Consider the following 21,722-nt stretch of genomic DNA (forward strand, 5'->3'; position numbering starts at 1 on the left):
TACTTAAGTAACTAGTTACATTTTCTCACTCATCTCTGCAACCTGCACATAAGCAAATAGATAAGAGATCTTGCAGGATCTGAATCACAGTGGAACAAACTTTCCTAAGCTGGATATATTTTATCTGGTAGCTTTACCCAGTAGTTCTTGTCCTAAGAACACTATGAACCATCACTTTTGAGCTCACTGGCTTACTGCATTTGAAAATGTTGCTAAGCTATGTGTTTAAAATACCCTACAAGGTGTTCATTTCAGATGTTACACATACTCTTCGCAACTGTTGGCTGGGCAGCTGGCAAGTATCTTGGCCTCAGAAGGAGGTGTCACCAGGGCTAAACAAGGTAACTGAGATTACTGTAAAGTAGGTAAGGCTTAGGAGTATAAGGCTTTATTTCTCCTGCTGCTGGTGGAATAAGCAACTTGTTTTCTCATTTAAGGATCTTACCAATTGTACCATTTGGAGAATGCGTAATAAAAAAGGACCCATATCCATTCCTGTTCAACAAAGAGAAAAGCAATTTAAGTAAGCCTCTGCTGTTCTCCCTAAGCCTTTGACCACATGAGATCCCAGGTAGAGTCAGTCAGTGCTGATAGCCTCTTGGATTCAAGGCTTGTACAGGACACTAAAGGGTTCCCAGAAAGGGCTGTCAATAGTATGCTAGCGTGGGTAGCAGCCTTACTGCAGGCAGTATCTCAGATCATGATTTTTCTAGTACCAGCAGGAAAGCTGCTTTTGAACAGGCTTAAACCCAATGACTTAGCCATTCACAACTCCTCCTCTTCCAAGGTAAACTATGCAAGATGGAAAAAACACGGAGTGAGGAAGAGTAAAGTATGGGAGACTGACATTATATGGAGATGTTGTGTTACTGTCAAACCATGCATTATTTACCTAAAGTGTTTGTAGTTAAGGCTGCATTTCAAAGAAAGGCAAATACTTTTAGGAATGAAAATACACAGCTGGTGTTTGTAAATAGCCTTAAGTCTACCCTGCAGTGACACCTTGAGGGGGAAACATTAAAAATAAATAACATTAAAAATAAATAACCAGGACATGCATTTCAAATCAATGATAAAGAAACAGGAACCGCCAGCCTACCTGGACAGACGGCTGCTGGTTTCCTGGAGCACCTCATGACCATGTGGGGCTTTATAGCACCACACCTGCCAAACAGCTTTCTGTTAGTCTAGTCTGAACCACCTCTCAAGTTCTGTATGCATCCCATACATCTGCAGCCTAATTCCCTTTCTCTTTTATTTCTTCTCCAGAGGAGTTACTGCAAGTATCTTGTGATTTTCAAAAAATGTTTTGGATCAATGCTCTGTTGTGGCATTATTTCTGCATCTGAAGACTATCTTCCACAGGAAACCTGTCATTCTTCAGAAGAAGCAGCTTCTTATTCCTTTTGTCATTAGAGGAAATTGCTCAGGTTCCTGGAGAGCAACAAAAGGCATCAGGGTGACCTGGAGGTAACATCCCCAGGGGAGTCTGGTCTTGGAGATTTGAGCTATGGGGTCAGCCTGCAGTTACAGCTGTAAGGAGTTAATCGGTTTCTGCCCCTCTCCACCTCACCAGCCTTTTCTTTTGCAAGTTTTCCATTGCACACAGAAGGCTGGTTTTAAGCACAAGCCATTACAAGGGTTTTTCTCTGGCCATGACCCAAGAATGGAACTGGAGATGTGCTCCAGGAAATGGTCCCTGCTTAGGGCTGTGTGGCCTCATCCCTGCTGAGCAGAGAGGCAGACATTTGGGGAAATGCACTCTGAGGAGCTGTTTTAGCAAAATGTGGTGACCAACAACCTCTGGTGTCCGAGGGATGGTCAGTTATGAGGAAGAGGAGCTACAAATGGCCACTGCTCCTTACAAAGGGAGTTCATACAGAAATGAATGCTAGCATCAGGCCCTAGGTTTGAGATGTACCCCAGTGCTGTGCAGATGAATAGCAGGTCAGTACTCTTAAGCGCTTTGTAACTCTTCCAGCAGGGCTTTGGTTCAGTGTTTCAGAGACCAGGTAACACAGCAGGGTTTGTGTAGCTCACAGCCTTCGTGTTTTGCAAGTAAACGCAGTCATTTCGAGTTCAGCTGGGGGAAGAGGGAAGAGGGAGCTCTTTCATAATGTTTCTACCATGTACAAAGCAAGAGATAACACTGTGTGCTTTTGCTAGGGAGATAAAGGGCACACACACAAAAAAAATTTACATTAGTTGTTACGTGCTCCGGCATACTAATATGAATTAATTTTAATTTCTAATCAGTATGTTTAATTTGTAAAGCCTTGGAAAATGCAATTGATGTCATTTCAGAAGGGCACATACTAAGAAAATTAAACTTTTTGAGTACAAAATTCATTTTAACCCTGCCTGTGGAGCTGCTCCTAACCTTCATAATTAAACTATCTCAAATGTCACCAAAAAATCTTAAAATACATGTAAAGTAAAGGTTTTGTGAGTTCAGTCAAATAATACAGTCAGTACATTGTTTACAGCTGCACGTATGAAATTCTACAAGTTAAATTACCTTCAGACAGACAGTGTCACCACAGCAGTCAAGCAGTCATACATGTCCTGTATGTCCTGGCACTGGGGGAATGGGAAATATGTTTTCTACTCACTGCAGCATTCAACTGAAATGAATCTACCAGGGGGGGGGAAAAAAAGAGAGAAAAAAAGAAGCCAATCTATTCTTGGTTAGCACTTACAAAACATAACAAATGACTCTGTACGGGGTTAATCAATAATTACAGACCATTGTGGGATTCTGTAGGTGGACATGTTGCTGACAGCCTTCTCTAGGAAATCCCACAGATGTGAAACACAAACACCAGACACCATCTCTGCCTTTCACATGCCAGTATCCTCCACTGGTCAGCTAATCAGCCCACTGGAATAATGTAGAGGAGGGCATTTTATCTCAAATTACCCATGCCTGGGCATCAGTGATGCACAGGCTTCAAGTAGAACCAGGTTTATTAGATATGAATGTGACTACATTGTTTCCAAGGCTGCCTTGGGAAACAGATACACCACTTCAGCTTGGTGTGCAGCCTGGACTCAATTTGGCAAACCCAAGCTCACGACACATGAAACAAACTGAGGTGTGCAGGCACATGGTCCCTAGAGCTGGGCAAAGCATCACAAGTACAACTAACCTTCATCCATCTTGCCTTGGAGGCAGCTAGGTTATTAAATCTTGCCAGATATCTATCTGGATGGAAATCAGTGGTAAAAATCTCAATGTAAAATACAATGGAAGGGGAAGCAATATTTCTCTAAAAACATCTCCAAGAAAGGCAATTTTACCTATCCACAGCCATTCCCTCATACATTTTGTTCACTCATTCTCTCACAATGCATACTCAGTACCACCAAGTTGTTTGCAAATCCTCCATTTGTCCCTAGGGCTCCCCTTGAGGGCCATACAAAATGACATTTTGGACAGATCTTTTACATCTTAGGAACCGTCAGCTCTTATTGACCAGTCCCTAGTCTGAGCATCATGTTGACTTCAGGTCTCTCATTCTTTGGCCAGGTTGCTTCTGCTGCTGCTTGTTTTTACTTATTTGGAAAATATGTCCATCTTCCTCATGGGCTAATGGGAGGAGTGCTATATGTCGTATGTGATCTGTTGCTATGTTGGTGCCACCCTCTTGCTGTTAGGATGCAGGATTTGCTGGGCTGAGATCTTCTCACAACGCAGGTCTTCTTGGTGTGGTATAACAACCCTTGCCTCCATTTTAATGCTGGAAAAGGTATCTTTTAGGGGGAGTATTTATGTATTTGACTTTTTGTTCTGCTGGTTCTTCTGATGCTCAGTTGCATTACTCACTTCCCTTAGCACTTTGTTCCTACAAATCTTCATATTTCTGTTACAAATCTCCCCAACCCCTGGGGTCTCCCACTTTCCAGGCAGTCTCCCTAGCTGAGATAAGCTAAGACACATTCACAGAGCTGTATATGTGGCTCCTGTTTTGCCTAAATGATCCAGGCAACACTATCTGCTGGTAACGGCAGCAAGTGATGACCTTTGCTTGTGCTACCTGGTCTTTGGCAGCTGCTGCAGGGAAGTGCTTTGTATTGAAAGAAGTTTGAGGCTGCTCAGAGATATTTTCTACACCACGAGCTACGCTGAGCCTTCACAGCAGGGGTCTCTGCGGAGAAACTGCTGTGCCCCTCTGAACTAATGCAGCCATGAGCCTTGGACAGCATGACTGATCAGAGACAGCTTGGCTGATCCTCACTACTGGGAGAAGATGCCCCAGAAACCTGCAAAGCCTTGCAGCTGGCTGCACACCAACTGCCTCTGCACACAACCAGGGTGGGCCTTTTTCCTTCATTTGCCTGAGGTTAGCCCTCAGTGACTTGCCTTGGGTTAAGTGCCAAGGAAGCCCTTCACCATGAGGAAGATGGCTGAACAGAGCCCAGAACATGTTTTGGTTTGGAAAGAGGAAAGAGAAGAAAGATATGTTTCTTTATCACCATATATTCCTATCCATTTTGCTTTTAAGCACATGCATGGTATCCTGTATGCTCCATAAAGCCTTAATATTAGTGATGCCTACAGCACTGCAACACAGCCTTGAAGAGCTGACAATTTTCATTGTACAACTCAACTCTATTTTATTACCAGATGAATGGAGTTCCAGCCTCTGGTAACTATCATTTGCAGTTTTCCTTTGAGTAAAGACTCCTGGGTAGGCCTTTTTAAAAGGGGTGAAAACCAGCTTTGAATTGTACAAATTGCAATGAATAATGGCTAGCTCCATATATACCAGTCTGTGCCACAGGGAAGACAGATATTATAAATGTTCTGGGATTCCATTTCATCTTCTTATAGCAGCTTTTTCCTCACCACTGCACCCTCTCCAGTAATGGTGTTAAATAATGCATGTGTAATTTTGTTGTGTTGCTCTCTGGTTTGCTCCTAACACTGGACAGGGACTGCGTTTCCCTCTCTACCCTGAAATTCACAGTTGAGGATATAGAAATTCTATCATTTGTTCCTGCAGTTTGAAGAATTAGAAAACACTGACTGGAGCACACACTGCTTTTTCATTGACACATCCTGACAAAATCAGATGGTCAGACACTGTCATGCCATCTGTAGTAAGCCCTGCAGGTGGATGAGCCATGCCAAGAGATTTTGTTTGACAGCCTTTATTCACCAGATGAGTTTGCAGGAAGCTCACTACCAAATGATGAACCTTCCTGTTTCTGGTTAATTATCAATTTCACAGTCTGTTGGGTGAGATCAGCTCTCTCGCAAGAAACTAACGGTCCTGTAAAAGGATTTTGGTTTTTGCTCAGGCTTTTCAGTGCACCATTTAAAAGTGAACCAGCGTTTCAGAAACTTTAATCACAATCGTCTTTCAGTTGTCTATATAGATATCTTCACTGAAAGAAAAGATGGCAAAAAAGTTGGTAAAAAATAGATAAATAGATGTAGAGTGTATTGGTCAGCTTTGATAAATTCATTGGTTTTGCTTTAGCATATTCACAATGTCAAGATGAAAGGTCAAGCCTTCTCCTCCTGTAACTTCACAGAAATCGGAGCAGTTGCACAGAGAAGAGCTTGATCAGAATAACTTAGAATTTCTTTGTCTCTTTTCTGTGTGAATATAATTATATAAATCTAAGACAAATATAAAAAATTAGTTCGAAGAATTCATGTATAATCTGTTGAAAGTTTGTTGTTTATTTTAAGAGTTTACACCTTTCAGGCCAGACACTCTTTTCTTCTGTGTTTGGAGACCATCTATTGCATTCTTGGTACTAGTTTATTTTCAGAAACTCTTAGTTTTATTTACAATCTTTAGCATTCAGAGCTCAATTTCATACAAAGGTGGATGAACATTGCCCTTTCTTAGCATCTTCCTGTGGGTCAACACAAGAGAAATGAATGCAGACCAACAGCAAATTCCATCAAACTGTGGTGCATCGAGAGAGACCGAGAAAGCAAAGTCAGGCACGAATATATACAGTTCTTAAAACCATGCCTAGAAAGGACCAGGGATTTTACACCTGGAGAGGCACTGGGTTTGCTGGCATCACATAAGTTACACTGTACAGACATGAAATTTGTATTCCAGACTGGTTTAGTGCAAGCTTCAGGTTGTAACTAGTAAAGCCAAAACCAGGACAGAGTCACAGACAGTTGTGTAAGGGAGGAAAAACTGCACCATCCATCTCTCTCATTGTGCAGACTTGATGGGATCAGGTTCCCTATGCTGTCCTCCCTTAGCAGTGTAATTCCATCACCTTGCACTGGCAGTGTTAGAGGGTCCCAACCACCAGCAAGTGCAGAGGAGTACTGGTGCTGTCCCCACTCCCTGCAGCACCTTTCCCAGGGGCACAGGAATAAGTGCCAAGTGCCTGGCCCTGCTTCGACACATGCTCTGCCAGTGTTAGTCTACCAAGTGTTAGGTTTCACAGTCCTTCCTCAGTTGGGGCTGACAGTAACACAGTGCACCCATAAAGTACCAGTCCCAAGGGTGGGCTCAGCATCCTACAGGAGCATCCACCCAGCTTCTATATTGTACAAACACTGCCCCTGTGAATGCAGACTTAACCCATCTGGAGGAGATGTTCCTAGTTAGCATCAAAAAGGGAAAAATTAAGCAAAAGAATGCAGACTTGAAAGTGCAGTAGCCTGCAAAAGAAGAGCCCCTGCTATGAAATCGTAACAGGGAAAACATAGCAATTCCACTCCATGAAATGTGTTCTATCTTTGTGTTACCTCTACAAACAAAATGACACAGCACTGGAGAAAACACATCTTTGCAAAACACAAATGTAGCTAAGGAATATATAAACAGGAATGCAGGAATGCCACACTCTTCTGTAACATAATTCTGGGTGAATTTTCAGAAATGGCAAAATGTCACTTGTGTAGAAGGTAAAACATACGTCCCTATCAGCTGGCTCTCCATCCTGTCCATGGCAATTCATCAATAAAGAGGTGTCTTGTGAAATGTTCTTTATATATATTATGCATTGATACTGTATTTAAAAAGGAGTGGGAAACATTTTCTTGGGGAAAATGCATCTCATCACAATTAAATGATGCTTTGCAGCTGTCTAGTGCTCTAATTAGGAGATAACAAATTGATTTACTCACAGTAAGCATCGATTTTGTAACAAACTTCTCTAATCACAAAGATAAATTGCAGACAATTATTATTCTAGCAGCGAGTTTGCTGCACGGAGCACAGCAGTGTTAAGTGCAATTCCTGCTATGATCACTAGGTGGCAGTTGGCTGTGTTGGAATAATTCAATTTCGGACCTCAAATGAAATGGAGTGTTGTATTTTATACAGAGGAGTGGAACGTAAGCAACAGTTCAGTGACAGAACTGAGGATGTGGATGGATACTAGATTTAGATTCATAAAAATTCTAGTATAAATATGCAAAAAAGTGCCTTGCTCTAAGATTGCTGTAAGGTGCTTGGTGATAAGTAGTGTTAAGGCTAAGCTCTGGTCAAGCTTGTTACTAAAACAACAGTATCTACTAGTCTTGTGGTTGTGTCCTGGCCATCAGCCACGCTGGTTGGGTGGGATCCAGATATATCACTGGGCTTGCCCCTTGTATCATGTAAGAACAAGGAAAGCAAACAACTGCTGGACTCCCTCAGGTGTGATTGTGGCACTCACTTCAGCCGAAGAGAACCATGTATTTAAAATCTGCTAACACTGTTGCTTCCAGTTCCAGTAAAGGATTAAAAAGACCACCTAGAAAAAATGTCAATGTTTTTTGTCACCTGAAGGACAATATCAAGGAGGAAAAAAATCTCTTGGAAATAAAAGTATGTTTTGTCTACCCTTTGAAAAGAAAAAAAAAAACCTGATTACAAACGGCCTCTTTAACTTTGCTTCTAGAATTAGTTATAGACATTTACTACCTAGGCACATGCAGGGGCTGGGATGTTTTTGTGGTTTAAATAGAGGTCTGGCAGACCATATCAGGAAAAACCAAACACACTTTGTAACAATATTGTGAAACAGTAGCAAAAAAAGGTTGGGCAAATAAAACGCTGTGAGGGAAATAAACATTTTTCCTACACACAGGTGCACCAAGTCCCTCCTTAATTTCTGATATAGAAGACTCTTGATTTTTTGCTGAGTGTCAAAATACCAGCAAAGACACAAAAGTACATACCTCACACCACTTATTTCCCCATACAGTAATCTGTAGACATATGACTGTTGAGATTTCCCTTTCCCTAATATTTGCAAAGAACTTAAAGCAAATAAATGATCTACTAGGTGTAGGTAAAGTAAGACACAGTGTATTTATTCACCTGAACAAATCCTAGACTTAGTATGATTAGTATGCTTTTATAAAGCAGCCTCTCAGTTTCCATCAGAAATATTACCTCCATTTGTTATAGAGGAGCCTGTTTTGTATCCAAAGAGAGGCTGTTTCTCGAGAAAGTAAGCATTGAGCCATTTATTTCCTCTGCCCCTTTCAGCATTGCACCCCTTATCCCCAAGGCTCATAAACATGCAGTCAGGGACACAAACAGTAATTGTTGAGTTAGCAAAGTTTCAGGTGATTTGCTACACACTGCTTTACCTCCCTCACACTGGCCTCTTTCTCTGGCAACAAGCAAGAACTGAAAGATGAAGTCCCTCTGCATCCTAATCATCACACGCACACTACCAATCTTCAGCCATCCTTTCAGAAGTAGTCCCTTCCCAATGCATTTGCTCTTCCGTCTGCCGCCTGCATCCTCCCACCGCTAGCACTTTGGAAATGGGTCTGCCAATTAGTGCTGGGAACAGAAAGTCAGGCGGTGGCATGTTGTGTTCAAACTGGAAATGGAGATGTTTATTTTTCCAGCATTACAAAGTTACATCTTACCACCCGCCTCATGAAAAATTGTTTTGCTTCGGGTTTGAACCATGAAGTCTCTTATTTGGGTCATTCCCAGCTGGCAGCAGCTGAAAAGCGTGACTGTGCCGGGGATACCAACGCTTGTGTGTTCTGGTCCTCTGTGTGCAAAGAGATGAACACGCAGCCTTTACTTTGAGCCACCAGTAAAGTACTCCCAGACTGGGGTCTGCATGTTAATTTGGCAAACTTTTCTTGGAGCTATTACTGCAGGCAAGAAACTGAGACTAATGAGAAAAACAAGTATTTTTATGAATCCAATTGTGTTGAGGAGAAAAAGAAGCAAAATAATTCACAGCTCAAACCTGGTGCTCTGATACCAAGCTCACGGTGCTTCCAGAGATATAAATGAATCAGCAGTATGTAACTTGCCACCATCACTTTAGCAGGACATGTAGCTCTCTGTATGTGCAAAAGCACTATTTTGGCTACAACCTTTCCTGGATTACATCTGGCCATGAGGTCACAGCCAAAAGTAAAAACCTGCAGGCAGGAGACAGGGGGACCACCTCCCTGGGGGCTCAGGACACAGGGACACTCAAGGCCATCACAGCCCATGGCAGCTGCTGGCAAGGGTGAAGAGCATCCCCAGTGCCACTGAATGCCACGTCTTTGCAAGACTCCCCCAGAGAAGGGTGGATTCAAAAAGGCTTGGGCTAGTAAAGCTCCAGTTTGGCAAGCCCCCTGTGACTCCCTCCTCCTTGATTTCTGCTACTATTGCTCTGTAAGGACTTCTCTCTCCTTGACTTTCTAGGCATGGGCTGAAAAGCTGCCGAGAAGCCACCAAGTGCTCAGCAGTCAGTACCCTCAGCCATGTGGCACCCTCCAGTTTGAGTCCAGCAAAAAGGCCCTTCAGAATTGCCACTTGCTTGGGGTAGAGATCTCTGCCCTGCCAGCATTGTGCTTGAGGTTTTTCATAGCCATCCTGTCTGCTCCTCTGGCAGCTTGAAAGGGTTTATTGTGCAAAGCTGGCAGGAATCACTAAGGGAGGTCACTCTGAGATATTCCAGTAACTGGAAGTACTTTTGGTGCCTGATTGCATGCTGCACAAGAGACTCAAACAACAGAGACCATGTAAATGCTAACCAAACCAGGCCCACAAACTACTTCTGCACAAAAAGCAGCCCTCTTCCTCAAAGAAGGGCAGAGCCACAGCTAAGCTGCCCCCCAGGACCAGTCCTCAGTCCCCCTAACCTGTGTCCTGGGACATCAGCTGAGGAGCACCCACTGGCCTCCCCCAAAACCATACTGGGAAACACTGATGCACGTTGAACTCTGGACAAGAACTGTCCCCATGGCCAGGAATTGCAGGAGTCCTGGATATCATAACTGCTCCAGCCCTGCCTGCCAGGCAGTGACTGCAAGGCTGCTCCCAGCAGTGCCCACCTCCTCCCTAGCAGAGCACAGGCTGCACCAGGGAACCACAGGTAGACCCAATGGACAAGATGGGACGTGGAAAGCACTTGCGTGGTCATGTGAAATTTCCTGCCTGCCCTGCTGATAAATGCAGCCACAAAAGGTCCTCCTAAAACTTCTCTGTGCAGTTTTAAGACACACCCACTGCACATAGACACAAACAACCTCACTTACAATACCATCTCCTATTTTACATATCCGCAAAGGCCAACATGCAGACACACACTTTTAGTGAATGGCATCTTCATAATCAATGGTAGACTAACCAGCAAATCCCCTGGAGGCTAAATCAATGTCACTGCAAGATTTAAATACGACTTTATTTCTTCCAAGAGTATTTGAAGGACCATATCTTGACAACTTCAAATAATACACTAAAATAACTTTTTCTTTTAGAAATAATATTTCATATTTCAGATAATGAACTTCACTACTCTTTATTCAGTGATACAGTCTTGCTTTAATACAATACAAATTCAACTGTTTTTTTTCCTTTGGAAAACACAAACTTGTAAATTTTTTTTAATTGCAGTATGTTTCAAATGGAGAAACTCATCACAGCTTACCTAGGATTTGCTCTAATTCAGACTAGATTGAAAAGGAATTCCAGCACAAAGGTGAAGTAAATCAATACATACATATTACCTGCAGTAAAGACTTGTAAACCATTGAGGGAAAAGATAAATCCTGTTTAAATGCATATAAAACAGCTGAGGAATTTGTAGGATTATAATTTTTTTTCAGTAAGTAATATAAGGTAACAACCTTGTTTAGCACCAACAGATGTCTTCAAAGCATTTTATCAGGATCAGCTCTCTTGTAGAAGCTTCTTCAGATAAATAACAGTTTCTGTACTAACATCACTATCTACCCCACATCACAGAAGTATATAAAGAATGCTCCAAAATAAGCAAGAAAGCCAATTCCCAATTTGCGTTCTCACAGATCACCTCAGAGTACCCTACAGTGTGCTCACTGGTGGCTTACTGCTTGTGTTCTTCATCTCTCAAGCTCATACAGGAAATAGCTTAACTACATCAATTATTCCAATATCATATAGTACTGTGACAGTAGTACTTGTCACAGGGAAGTTGTGTGATTTTTAAGTAGGAAGATAATGGCCAGAAAGCTCCCTATGTTTTAGCTAGCACATTCAAAACAATTGATAATTACTTCTGGTTATGTTTAGTCAAGTGTCAGTAAGTTCTATTTAGCTTTTGAGTTACTCATTTTATCTCTAAAACTTTGTGTTAGAAGCTGGAAACACAAGCTCCTAAGTGTATCTTTATTCCATTGCTATGATATTAAAAGAACTTGACCCTAAAAGGGGGAAAAAAAACCCAAACCCATGCAGTATTTCTACTATAACTTGAAAAGTAATGGTGTTTCATTGCCCTGAAATTATATGTAGCTTTAATGTTTCCTCACAGTTTACAACTGAAATACGATTTTCTTTTACAGCACACATTTGGTATTCAAAGAACATGTATTTTAATATTTGTTCATTCAATCCTCAAAATGTGCAGTTTGCTATGTAGATTTACAACTGAAACATTCTCAATGACTACAATAAGCTATATTGTTACTCTGTTGAATTTGGGCAAGTTATTGGCCAGCTTTATTGGAGATGGCTTCAAATAAAGTTCAAGCATCACATCTGTTGCCAGTATAAATAAAAAATAAGAACAGAGACTCAAATAAAGAGTGAATAATTGCAAAATAGAGGTATAAATTTATTGCTGTGTTTATAATTTATTAGTTATCTGCCTTTAACTTCATCCAAGTTGTACCTAGTAAAAATATTGCATTAACTCCTGACAAAATTCTGGGGAAAGGGTTAAGACATTTGTAAATCTGAGTCTGTGGAACCACCCAAGCACCTCTGCTGAGAAAAAATGCAGGTATTGAGATATAATGGAGATGTCCAGACCTTGGAAGCTCTCAGAAAGCCTTGATGTTGTCTTGGATAAGACCAGGGTGGGGAGCAGGGAGGCAGAGAACAGGAGGCATTGTGTTGAATCCCAGGAGGTTTAAAAATAGATATTCAGAGAAGAAGGATAGTTATACCTGTACACAGGTGAATTGCTACCTCCCAACCAAATGAAAGCGACGTGACAAAGGTTTTGCGATTTTAAAAGCAAAGATTCTTTTTTTTTTGTTTGTTTTTTATAAGTGTACAACTAAAATTAAATTCCACATCTGTAAGCATGGGAGTATATAGGATGTGTTGAACAAAGCATGTTAGGAGGGCATTATAAATAGCAATGGGCAAGCTGACGGCCCATGAACAGCCCCTAACAATGTGAGAAGCAAGGTCTCCCAGATTAGCTGTACGATTGAGTAAGTTTACATGTGTGTGGCTGTCTAATATGCCACAAGTTCCACTAAAAAAAAAAAAAAACAAAAACCAAAAAACCACACTTTGGATGCTGTTAAAGTCACCATTATTACAACCTCAGGCTACCAGTAGTCACTTAAAACATTCTAATCCTCAATCATACTGACTGTTAATGTGCTACTATTTAGACATGCTACTAATTTATAGAATGATAATGTGGATTTTTAGAGAATCCAATTCAATCCAAGTGTTTCCAACAGCCAGTAAGAAAATGCACTTAGCCTAGAAAGACTCCATTTCAAAATAACAGGGCCCCTCTCTTCTTCATCCTCATTTTGCCTACAACATGTCAATTTATCAAGAAAATACATTGGTTTGTAGAAATTCCTATCTGTTTGGTGGGAAAGCAGAGTAGGGATTTATTCTTTCCCTAGGCATTTTCAGTATTATTTTTCTCCAGAGAAGATTACACAGTTTATGTTATTTCAGTGGATTATCTAGTTACAACTTCAGAAGACAATATATTCATGGTTGGGGAAAATGCAATAAGCAGGGATCATTTATACATATTGTTAGATTATTTCTGAAAGTCTATTCCATTGTCCAATACTAAAAAAAAAGTTTTAAAATTAGAAATCTCTTTCTGAAGTAAAACAATCAAGCACTAAAGTATACAATAAAATATACTAAAATATATTGTCCACCATATTTGAAAAATCATGGCAGTCAGGTGAAGTTCACGATGACTGGAAAAAGGGAAATATAACACCGGTTTTCAAGAAGGCGAAAATGGATGAGCCAGGGAACTACAGTCCAGTCAGTCTCACCTCTGTGCCTGGCAAAATCTTGGGGCAGATTCTCCTGAAAGGCATGCTAAGGCACATGAAAAACAGCAAGGTGCTTGGTGACAGCCAGCATGGCTTCACGAAGGGGAAATCCTGGCCTTCTACAATAGGGCCATGGAACTGACGGACAATGTCAGAGCAGTTGATATCATCTACCTGGACTTGTGCAAGGTGTTCGACACTGTCCCACACAACATCCTTGTCTCTAAATTGAAGAGACATCTATTTGATAGGTAGACCACTCGGTCGATAAAGAACTGGCTGGATGGCTGCAGGCAAAGAGTTGTGGTCAATGGCTCGATGTCCGGCTGGAGACCAGTAATGAGTGGTGTCCCTCAGGGATCGGTGCTGGGACCAGTCTTGTTCAATATCTTTGTAGGTGACATGGACAGTGGGATTGAGTGTGCCCTCAGCAAGTTTGCAGATGACACCAAGCTGTGTGGCTCGGTTGATATGCTAGAGGGAAGGAATGCCAGCCAGAGGGACCTTCACATGACACTCTTGTGAGGTGGGCTGTTGCCAATCTCATAAAGTTTAACCATGCCAAGTGCAAGGTCCTACACCTGGGTCGGAGCAATCCCAGGCACAGCTACAGCTTGGGCAAAAAGGAAATTCAGTGCAGCCCTGCAGAAAAGGACTTGGGGGTGTTAGTCAATGAGAAAATGAACATGAGTTGGCTTCAGTGTGCGCTTGCAGCCCAGAAAGCCAACCGTATCCTGGGCTGCATCAAAAGAAGCTTGACCAGCAGGTCAAAGGAGGTGATCCTGCCCCTCTACTCTGCTCTCATGAGACCTCACTTGGAGTATTGTGTGCAGTTCTGATGTCCTCAACATAAAAAGGACGTAGAGCTGTTGCAACAACTACAGAGGAGGGCCAGGAGGATGACCAGGAACTGGAGCACCTCCCATATGAAGACAGGCTGAGAAAGCAGATTGTTTAGTCTGTGTATAGTCTGTTTAGTTGTTCAGTGCCTGTGCCCAGGAGGCCCAGGGGGATGTCCCTGACCACGGCAACCACACACTGGTCACTGCTGTGGCGTGTCCCTGGAAACCAATCTGCATGTTCAGACTGTACCAACAAAGGCTTTTCTACCACGTACAGTCATTTGTGTGTGGCGATCCCAAAGGTGAAAGGAAAGGGCTTTGGGCTCCATGTGCATGAACTTTGCAGAAAGGTAGAGAGCATACAGGAATTCCTCACCATTCTGTATTTCCAAGCACAGCACCTACCGTATGAAGACAGGCTGAGAAAGCTGGGGATGTTCAGCCTGGGGAAGAGAAGGCTGTGTGCGTGGAGACCTCATAGCAGCCTTCCGGTACCTGAAGGGGACCTATGGGGATGCTGGTCAGGGACTATTCATTAAGGACTGCAGTGACAGGACAAGGGGTAACGGGTTCAAACTTTAGTAGGGGAAGTTTAGATTGGATATAAGGAAGAAATTCTTTCCTGTAAGGGTGGTGAGGCACTGGAATGGGTTGTCCAGGGATGTTGTGAATGTTCCATCCCTGGCAGTGTTCAAGGCCAGCTGGACAAAGCCTTGTGTGGCATGGTTTAGTGTGGGGTGTCCCTGCCCATGGCAGGGGGGTTGGAACTAGATGAGCTTAAGGTCCTTTCCTACCCTATTTTATGATTCGATATTATATTCTTTATGTTCCTTGTCAATTATCAAGCAAAAAGTACAATAAGGTCAATATAAGCATTCAGGGCATATTTCTAAAGTGAGGTAATTGGAAAAGTATAAAACTCACATATTCTTTCAATAAAATTACTAAAAGCTGACCTCTAGCTAATAAAAATACCATTTTTACTGAGAAGGTAGTGTGTATTAATGAGGTACTTTGCTTTGGAATAGTTCACTTTGTTTTGCAGTGAGATGAAATCACTAAGATACTACTTCAGGAAGAGAATTCTTTTAATTTCTGCATTTACACAGGCACTCCCCTGGGCAAGTGGCAGGCAAAATATGCTGCAGTGCACGTGACTTAAAACCACAAGGAATAAACTGAAATCATATATTTTTTAAAATTTTAGTTAAATAATCACAACTGAAACACTGTGTTTGAATAACTAAATATAAATCATGTACTTGAAGAAAATTAGGGACATCATTAGGGGGAAAATAATCCCAGTGAAACCATCAGCATTAGGTGATAGGTGATTAATCCCATGGGAACCTGTGATTTCAGCTCTGTTCTTGCTAAAGTTGCAATTACTGTCATTCATAGGATGGTGATTGTATTTATCTTCTATCATTAATTCATGGGCAGACTTGGATGCAACAGTGAAAGACAGCCCCATTCCTACATCCAACTGGACCGCCACAGAGACTCTCCAACATAGTTAAGAATTCATCATCTAGTATAAGTGATCACAAATGTGAATTTATACCCACAGTGCATGTTCTCAAAAAGGGGCATGAGGTTTTCAAATCCAGCAGTTGCTCTCAGTGATTTTGTCAGGCTGTGCTGACAAACAAAAAAAAAGAACCCTAACAAACATGGAAGAGTGCTGGTCTACCTCATATCATTTCTTACAATTGTATTGAAAACTGCACATACCTAGAATGTTACATGATTTTCTCTGTTGTAAATTTAACTTATACAACTGATTCGGGGTGATTAAAGAAACCAGCACATATTAGTTGCATTTGGACACATCCGCATATTCTGATCATTAGGAAATTTCATTCTACTTTGGAAAAAGAGAGATTTTGACAAGCTCCCCCAAAATTTGCCCCATCTGTATTTTTATAAAGATTATGTACTAAAAATTCACATTCAAATCTAGATTAAAAACTGTAGTAGTATACTAACAAATCTAATGAGTCCTGAATTTTCTTAAATGAGGTTGAGAAGAGTTAAAGCTTGAACAGAGGCTTAAAATGTTGCAGCCAGCATTAAAGTCCACTGCCAATAAGTAGAGTTGAATTAAGAATGAGCCTTAATTGCAGAAATCTTTGAAAAAAAAACCCAAGCCAATATACTCACAAACAGTGACAAAGTACTCATGAAGGGTATGGGGAGTAAATGTTGTTTGTTTTTTTCCCCCTGTATTGCACAATTACTTGCTAGAGTGCCTGGAGCACTTGAAAGCTTCATTAAGGTATGCTTTGCATCAGGGACATGGCTCCTCTGTAGATTATCTGATTTAGCAGAGCTATATCCCTTGGAAAAGAAACTATACCTGTTTCTGACATGATAAAAAAAGGCAAAGTTAATTTTTTTTCATTTAGAAGTGACTGCCTTTTTGGTCTTCAGTATTTGATCACTGGAATGAGATGGGGAGGGAAACACGAAGGCTCTCAAAGTGCACCATCCCTAGTGCCTGTGAGGGAGGAATAGCACAGACTGTACAGAAACAGCAGATCCCCATTAACAATGAATTTTGGAAGATTTTGGCAGCTTCCACTTTTCCCCCTCATGCTTGAGAGCATTTCAAAGGCAGCATTACAAAAGACATCACATGTTCAGTTCAAAACCATAACTGGGGCTCTGAGGAGAGGAAAAGGGCAAGTTCCAAGGCAGCACATGCTGTTTTGAAGGACTTACTACAAAGCACTTACCTTTATACCTCTCTGCACAGATAAGAATTGCAGCTGGCAAATGATTCACCACCTCTCCACTCAGACAATAAGAGGAATTTGTTAACCTGACACTGCTTTACCGACCTGTGCATCTGATCTAAATACCACAGTTAAGCAACAGAGTTTTACGAATGTAGGGCTTTGGGCACGAACTGGATTGCTACAAATCTGACACTTTGGCAGTCTTTGTTCTAACCAAATGATTTATGAATGTGCCACTGTCATCTTGCACCTACAAATTATGAATTTCTCAATGCAGTCAAGGGGTAAGTCACATACCAGAAACCTGAGGTCACAGGAAAGACCACAGTAGTATCACCTCTTTAAAGTAATAATTAACCTGACTGAACAGCAGCATTAAACCTACTCTTTTGCTGTTTCCCAGGGAAGGTTTCATTCAGCTTTTCTCTTGGCTAGAAACTCCTGCTATGTACTGACCAAGTTGATCACCTTGTTCCTACCCAGTGGCATGCCTAGAGAACAGAGAAAAGCACTGAAAAAAACAGCCTAACCAAAACCTGAAAGAAACTAAACCCAACAACAAAATAATGCTTAAACTTTTACATTTATTCAAGATTTAAAATCTCTACATCAACACTTACCTTCCACTTGTTTACAACTTCATCTCTCCCAGGGAAGCAGAGAAGGGGGGAGAAGAAAACTACCACTATTTGGATACTCCTTTTGCTTACCCTATCATCGTTGTTCATAGTATCTAAAGAATAACTCATCAATATGCTTGCATTATTATTTTGTCTTAGCAAAGTCAGCATGATTCAGAAGAGAGCAGTCATAAGACTGTCACAGTTCCCAAACTGCCAAAAGCTGTGGGAAAACAAAGCTGAGGGAGAAGGCTCAACTTTCATTACCATAAGCAACTTAGCAGCCTGTTGGTTGATCTGATATATGCAAGTACTCACACAAACTTGAAACTGCCTATTGCTATGCAATAGAGACTGCTCTGGAGCAGACAAGTTTCTTCCATCTGAAAATAACAGAGAAAAATCACTAGAAGTAAATTTGTTTATTATACCAAATTGGCTGGAAATGCAGAGTTCTTTGACACCAAATCCCACTTCTTAGGTCTTTAAATGATGTTGACTTTAAAAGGGCCAAGATAGACAAGAGTGCATTTAGGCATGACAGCTCATTCTTCCTATGCCAGACTTCCCTTCTGCGCCCCAGTCTTTCAAAGCAGGTGCTAATAGGGCCATGACAAAGTACACATCCACATGCTGATCACTGCCCTGGCCAGAGGACTGGAGCTATTCCTCTAGATACCTGACAGAAAACACTGACATCTGCTAGTTTTCAGAATTCAAAAGTACAATCACTTGACCTTTTGGGGTCAAGACAAATTGGCTCTGGGCGTAATTTTATCATGTTGTTAAAAGTTTATATGTGATAAAGGTCCCTTCTCTGTGAATTTGTGTGAAGGGGTTCTACAGCTGAGGAGATTATACACTGAGCAGCAGCATGGCAAAGTCTCTCAGGCAAGCTCTGGAGACTGGCTCTATTAAAACCACCAGAACTGACAAATTCAGAACAAGAACCTGCTGGCTCTGTACAAAGCCACTACCCACATTAGTATCAACCATAGGTTGCATTAGTTTAGACCATGTACAAGCAGAGAGCAGTTGATATACACAGACAAAAAAAAATTACAGGATGACGTACTCACACCTGATGAAGCAAAGGGTTCTTTGAGGCACTTTGTAAACTACCTACCCAGGAGCTGAAGAACCCAGGGGTTGCAACTGCCCTCCCACTTGTTGCTCCTACAGAGTAATTACAAGTGTGCAAGTAAGATAATATATTGTGTGAATAGTTATCTGCTATCAGTAATAGTTTTAGTAACAAAAAGCCTTCTGTTGGTTTGTGATCTGTATCTCTACCAGCCTGACCTGCTATCATCAAAAAGGGCATTTACAGAATCAAGCATCCAACTATTTTATCAGTTATTTCTTGGCAATACTAATCAGTAAGCAGGATTGCTGCTGTTACCACTGATTTAATTTCTCAAACTGCTTGCTAAAAAAAAAAAAATTACTTGCAGAATTCACTCTGTGCAAGAACTCACTACCAAGACTTTCTTGGAAGTCCAGAAAATGTGACTGCAACTATTCATGAGAGAAACCTTGTGAGCCAACCTAACCTGTTTGCCTAGTCCATGCAATTTTCACTCTCCATTTGAACACCAGCATGTGCCGAGATTAATCATCATGACAGACCAAATAAACTGAAGGTTAACACCTTTAGTTGCTTTTACCTCTGAAAGGCAAGTTTAGGAAAGCAAATATCTCTAAACAAATATCTCTAAACAAGATTCTAGAGAGCCTGAACCTTTGTTCAATCCTGCTCCATTTTTCCATTAATCCTGGCCAAAACCCACCCATACCAGCATAAAGCTTCCAAGTATTTCCAGCAGACCTTTTAGATTTTGGCACATAAAAATATCTCCCATGCATATGCAATACATCTACCAATTGCATCACTACCACTGAAAGTTGTGCCATGTCATTATGCATTAATAGTCAGCTACGTAATGACGTCCACGAACCTTAGAGCTGTTAGGAAAGCTTTCAGTGATCTCATCTAGTGATATGCAAACTAAAAATTCATGCTTCTGGAAAGACTCTTTAGTAGGAATACGTTGTTGTATATCTTATTCTATTCTAATAATTTCACTTATACGCCTCTGTGATTTCATCGTTTGCTTATGTTAAGTAAAAATTAAAAACCGGCAACTTCTGTCTTTTGCAACTTCTCTTCATTTGTCCCACTCTACTAGTTCAATAAAGGGATGGAAATACAGATCAAATTGTCTCCTTAAAGACATACATATAATGGTTAGTTACAACATGAGACCAGGCTGCTACAGTAGTGCTAATAAAAGTCAACTGCTGCACTGTTTACTGCTTTGTGTAAACTCCTTCAAGTACCCTGAGCTGAATAGTAGCTTTGTTGCTCTGAAAGTTTCTGCTCAGCTGGCTCATCAAGGTCCTGCCTTTAGCTGCAAGCTATAGAACTACACTTTGAGATATTTTTGCTTCACTTAAGTGTTTATAATCAGGAACTTTCTTTTGGAAATTCCAGTGACAAGTGACTGCCAAGCCCTGACAATAAGCTCTTAAGCTTTGACTGTGGGCTGAAAAGAACTGGAGCTTAACATAGAAAGTTGTGTGTTTTTTAAAACAATTCTTTCTCAGTCAATAAATACTGAGTTTCAAATACCCATGACAATTTCTCAAAGCATTCTAGGCATATTAATGCAAAATTTCATTTCTAAGTAGCCCAAAAAGAGACATTTAATATTTCGAGCATCTCAAAAGCCAGACTGCATCACTAAACTGACTTGAACTTATACAGCACAATGTTCTCTCATTTACTGTTGTTCTACCTAGTGTTTTGCATTTAGATGCGCACTGTTTTAGTCCTGTTGCCAATATGAGAGAACACCTTGGATTGGAAAATATCATTAATGCTTCTAGAAAACATATATACAGAACTTGAACTTCCTGATGAAATGCCAGTGTTCCTTTGAGTCAATAAATATTTTTAAGTATCTTTTATTGCTAGAGAGCACACTGCAGCATTAACTATTAAAAACTGTGTTTACAGGAAAACTGAAAAGCAAAATATTGACAACTTTAGAAAAATGGTGACAAACACAAGGAATGTTTTGCTTACATAAAGCAGAGATAAAGGGAAACAAATTATTGTGATTTGGGATTCTCTAAGCTTTCTGCCCCTCACAAAGCTGAAAAATGGTGGGAAAAAATTATTAAAAAGCAAGTACCTCAGCAAGTAGTATCTGCAAGATCACAGGCAGTTCTCTTCCTGGATGCATAGGCAGTATCTTGGTTAAACCAGAGAAGGGAGGAATAATAGACAAAGAGTTGCCTATTATTTAAAATATTTGCGATAGGCCAAAACCAGTGAGCAGCTAGTATCAGCAGACAACCATTTATAACTCAGGGAATGAGAAAACAAATCTTCTGACATTGAAGCTAGGTTAACATCCAAGGAGAGATTCCTCCAGGATTTATCAACAAGATTAGTCGTAGCACTAGATCCTAGGTGGAAATGGACCTCTCAAACCTGAAGGTGTTTTATTACAGTGAAACTTTATGAGTTCTTGAAATTTTGTAAAAGGCCTGATCTGGTTCTCCAGCTCCAAAACTCCAAAATCACCCAGACCTGAGGGTGAACTCCAGAAGACAGGGCTGCAAGGTACAATCAGAGCTGTCTTCCTCAAGTAGTATCATTACAAGTTATTTGAAAGTCTTGATATATCACAAAGATAAGATCCCTCTTCTTTAAATTTGTCAAACCCCATAGTCAAATTATCAAGTTTTGTTACTCAACTTTGATCATTTCTATAGCTGTCTTAAGACTGAAGTTTTACCTGTGTAAATGGTCATCTTTCAAGTTTAAAAGGACTATTTTAAACTGTAAATCCTTGTTATCTTTTTTCCAATACAGATTATTTGTGATTCATGAAATATAATTTTGGAATAGGAATTATTAGAAAATACTTTAAAAGGAATATTTTTAAATTATGTAACAAAGTAACAACTCAACTACCTTTAATATTAAATTCTTGCCAAACCAACTACAAGTCATCAACCAAAATACCAGTATTTATCTGTA

This window comes from Melopsittacus undulatus, chromosome 2 (genome assembly GCF_012275295.1).
Source record: "Melopsittacus undulatus isolate bMelUnd1 chromosome 2, bMelUnd1.mat.Z, whole genome shotgun sequence".
Classification (NCBI taxonomy): Eukaryota; Metazoa; Chordata; class Aves; order Psittaciformes; family Psittaculidae; genus Melopsittacus; species Melopsittacus undulatus.